At 37.8% G+C, this 4,849-nt stretch overlaps 1 pseudogene; it reads right to left on the reverse strand.

Annotated features, from left to right (window-relative positions):
- Window positions 1-1,880: 1,880 nt before the first annotated feature.
- Window positions 1,881-2,844, reverse strand: LOC144381499 (heterogeneous nuclear ribonucleoprotein A1-like; annotated as a pseudogene).
- Window positions 2,845-4,849: the final 2,005 nt, after the last annotated feature.

Below are 4,849 nucleotides of genomic sequence, written 5' to 3' on the forward strand. Positions count from 1 at the left end.
TCCACCTCAATAGGTGCCCTGGATGAAGCAGATTGTCAGAAACGTTAATGATAACTGACAGATTAGGGAAAGGAAAGAGGTCTACAGGGTGCCCTTGTAGAGTACATCCAGGGGCAGCTACTTCTATAAAGTGTTATTTTTTTTTTTAAAGATTTTATTTATTTATTTGACAGAGAGAGAGATAGCGAGAGCAGGAACACAAGCAGGGGGAATGGGAGAGGGAGAAGCAGGCCTTCCGCCGAGCAGGGAGCCTGATGTGGGACTCGATCCCAGGACCCTGGGATCATGACCTGAGCTGAAGGCAGACGCTTAACGACTGAGCCACCCAGGTGCCCTAGAAAGTGTTATTTTAACCTCAAAGTGAAAGATAGGCTTGGTCACCAAATAAAGGGTTTTAGATTTTGAAAATTGCCATGATTTTTCTTTTTTATCATCTCAAGTAAACAACAGGTAAATAGCATAAAAATGATCCTGCCTGTCTGAAGCCAAAGAAATAGGTTGACTGTCTTTTCAAGATCTCTTTCAATTCAGTTTCTATGTTATTAAAAAGAAAATTAATATGGTCTTATGCAGAATAGTACATAATTTCTAAGATGAAGATAATTAAATACTTTTCTTGAAAATTTCCATTTCCATTTCTCTGCTCATGCCTTTACCTGGAATAGATTCTGTTTTTTTTCTTTGAATTTTACTTTGGGAGCTGGCTTGGATTTCACCATCTTGAGGAAGCCATCCCTGATATCCACACCCAATGTCACTATGCCTTTACTCATATTTATTAATGCTTGTCATGTGTCAAGTGAATAAACACTCTAACTGAATTATCACATTTAATAATTAAAAACACAATGGAAGAGAGGTTACTATTTTAGAAATACGGAGAATAAAGTTCAGAGAAGTTAAGAAATTTGCTTAGTCATACCATTAGTGAATGACATTGCCTTTTTTTTAACCTTTGCATTTCCAGTTTGCACTATATGTTGATATTAAATCCTATTTTTGTTACTGTGCATCTGTAATTTTTATGCAGTCTTTATATAGTCCATTATTCTTCCCTCATTGTGTCTAGTAGAAGACTTTATAGATATATAAGTGCTTACTACTGTCCCCTGAATTGACTATTTGAGTATAAAGAAAGATCATCAAGAGCTCAGCTCTTGTTCATATCTTGATGAGTAGAGAGATCAAGATAATTTGTCATAAAGAAAATACTAGAGGTGTACAGTTTTAAACTCTGGACAGTTGAGGGAAATTAAAATTGAACAGATCCTAGACAATCATGAGGAACAGTTCTGGAGACCTAAACAATCCTCTAAATTCATGAATTTCATTAGTTCCTTAGAACACCCATTTTCTCTTCATATTCATTATAAGCAGTAATCATTTTCCTTTTGGGGATTATAAAAAATAAAAACCTAAGCTATAAAAATTACTGGAATTATTGTGTATGTAGTGATGAGCTAAGGATGGCAAAAATAAGTTGATATATGGATATTGGAAGGTTTAGTGACTCCCTTACTAAAATGTGACATTTTTTTTTTTTAAGACACATTTATTCAGCATCATGATCGGACTATTACATTTAGCAATCAACAGCATGGGTGCAAAAAAAAAAAAAATCTACATTAAAACCCTTTCTTGGAATGCTTCACACTTTCCACAGAACAGAAACTAAAATAACCTGTTATACAATTAGTCACAAATACAGTCCTCGAGTTTTTTGCCCATACACATGAGTATTGTCTAAAATATGTCTTCTTTGTAGCAGCTAGGCCTGTCCCCACTGTGCTTGGCTGAGTTCACAAATCTGTTGTAACCTGTAGCTTCCCTGTCACTTCTCTGGCTCTCCTCTCTTGCTAAGCTTTGTTTCCTGGCAGTAATTAGAACCTTCTGCCACTGCCGTAGCTACTGCTGCCACTGGAACCACCACAGCCACCTTGGTTTCATGGTTTGGTGAAGTATTGGCCTCCACCACCATAGGGGCCAGAGCTTTTGCCTCCAAAATTTCCTCCTTTCATGGGTCCAAAATTTGAGGATTGATTGTTGTAATTGCCAAAATCACTATAGCTTCCGCCACCTCCAAAGTTGCTTCCATCATTACCAAATCCGTTAATAGCCATCCCCACTGCCACCATATCCACCACCACCTCGACTTCCACCAAAGCCACCTCGACCACTGAAGTTCCCTCCACGACCAAAGCTGTCATTCCCACCAAAACCACCTCTATGACCACCACCAAAGTTTCCAGAACCACTTCGACCTCTTTGGCTGGATGAAGCACTAGCCATCTCTTGGTTAGATAGGCCTTTCCTTACTTCACAATTGTGGCCATTCACAGTATGGTATTTTTGAATGACAATCTTGTCTACAGCATCATGGTCATCAAATGTTACAAAAGCAAAACCTCTCTTTTTGCCACTGCCTCAGTCAGTCATGATCTCGATCACTTCAATTTTCCCATACTGTTCAAAATAATCTCTTAGATGATGTTCTTCAATATCTTCTTTAATGCCACCAACAAAAATCTTTTTCACAGTTAAGTGGGCACCAGGTCTTTGAGAATCTTCTGTTGAGACAGCCCTCTTTGGTTCCACAACTCTTCCATCCACCTTGTGTGGCCTTGCATTCATGGCTACATCCACCTCCTCCACAGTGGCATATATGACAAACCCAAAGCCTCTGGAGCGCTTGGTGTTTGGATCTCTCATTACCACACAGTCTGTAAGCATTCTCCATTGCTCAAAATGGCTCCTCAGACTCTCATCGGTTGTTTCAAAGCTCAAACTTCCGATGAAGAGCTTCCGCAGCTGTTCAGGCTCTTTGGAAGACTCTGACTTAGACATGACAGTGGTGGGAGGGGAGACTTTAACGATGCTTACCCGGTGGTGTCCACGGGCAGAAAGCTACGTGACATATTCTTATACTTTAACCAAGTGTCCAATTCAAATTTGTGTTTCACTCAATTCAGAAATTATTATAGGCTGAGATCTTGAGACTTGCTTTCAAAATAGTGGAAAATGCACATGTCAAGTCCTGAGAGAAAAGTGAATACTCCTGTATGCAATAATATTTTTGGGGAATGATATTATTTATTGGACTAAGACCTCTTTGTTAGACTAAGAGACATCTTATATCAAAAAATTTAAAAATAAAATATTTTATTTTGAATTTGAAATTAAAAACCATAAAGAATTAATCTTAGGAAACATTTTATTCATTGTCACTAAATTTCATAATTAAATTTAGAATTTTTTTTCAGAGAAAAAGTAAAAAAAATGACATGTATTCCAATTAAATTTTCTTCCTTTTGGATATAAATATTTGTTCTTTCTTACGTCTTTGGATACAAATGTTTGTTCTTTCATTCTGTTTCAATTTACAAAATTTTACTGAATTTTGATACTGTCCTCATTGCTTTAGCACACCTACCCTTTATTCTACCCTGGTCATTGTCATTTTTAAATGCCAATTGCTTAGAACTCAGCCAATTGAATTTATTCGTGTTAAAATTAATGTCTGCCATCACCATTCATGGAGTCCAGCCTAGTCAAATGTGGCTTTTGGAGCTAGGGCAGAATCAGAAAAGACATGGCATGATGCTGCCATGCATTTCTTCTCTCTATAACAAACGTGGCTCATAAATGATGGTACTCTAACCTGCTGGGCCTGGATGGAATTTCACAGTCCTCTCGATATGCTGCTCTAGGCTGTCACTACCAACTGATTGACAGACTTTGGCAAATCAGATGAAGCCTCTGTGCCAACTTAAGTCTTCTGTTTTAGTTAAGGGAATGGCATATTATGTTAGATAGAATTAAAAAATACTGCCAATACCAAAATTTACTATAGCTACTACATTTTTTAAGTATGGGAATTGTAAAAACTCTTCACACTCCAGGAGAAATCTGACATGATAACCGGTAGACACCAGAACTGGTTTTAAACCTAATTGACCAATGACAATTTGCTTATGTGAACTCACCTGTGAAAGCCAACCAATCAGTAACGGCCTCATGCTTTTAAAGTCAGCCAATCACCGTGGATTCACTCCAATGACTGTGCATCTAAAGCTGATGACGACAAATTCCTGTTTCTGTAATCAACATAAGCATGTGTCTTTATCCAACATAAGTCACCTTTGACACTGTTATTGCTTCTGTAACCAACACAATCCCCTGTTCTCCACCCTCTTTTTCTTAAAACCCCCTAATATCAGCAGTTTGCTTAATTCAGTGACACTGTGTCACCAGCATTGCTCTCCCTTGCTGAGCTGAGCAGTAAGTCAAGCTTTGCAGCGTTGGGTTTTGTTTCAAAGTTTGAATGGTGGTCTCATGCTTTGATAGATGACAGTATATGTCAGCACTTTTTTCTTTTTTTCAGTAAAGGTAACACATTTACTGAACTTCTCAAATGAATTATTTGTTGGGAATAAAGTCACATACCAAAGTGTTGGCCACATGATTGAAACCCGCCCCCACCAACAGAAATAGATTTCATTGGGCTATCACATTAAAAATTATTGAGAAATTCAAATCTTCTTCCCCATTTTAACTGCATGGAATGTATTTCATTGATGTACTTCCATTTTATATAACTAGCCTGTGATATCAGACTTTTGGAATAGAATGTTAGCAAATCTGACATGCTTAAAGTGTGAATAGTTGAGGGCTTAAGGAGAGGAAAGTACTGGTTAATCACTAGGAGTAAGTTAAGAATTGATGAGAGGTAGCCAATAAGTCTTTTTGCGGTTCCCAATATGTGCCTGTACTGGGCCATTTCTTCGCTTTTCTCTAGACATCCTAATCAGCCTAGAAATAGATCGGAAGGGCATGCTTATGTGGGAAACTA

The sequence above is a fragment of the Halichoerus grypus genome, chromosome 4, assembly GCF_964656455.1.
Source record: "Halichoerus grypus chromosome 4, mHalGry1.hap1.1, whole genome shotgun sequence".
Lineage (NCBI taxonomy): Eukaryota > Metazoa > Chordata > Mammalia > Carnivora > Phocidae > Halichoerus > Halichoerus grypus.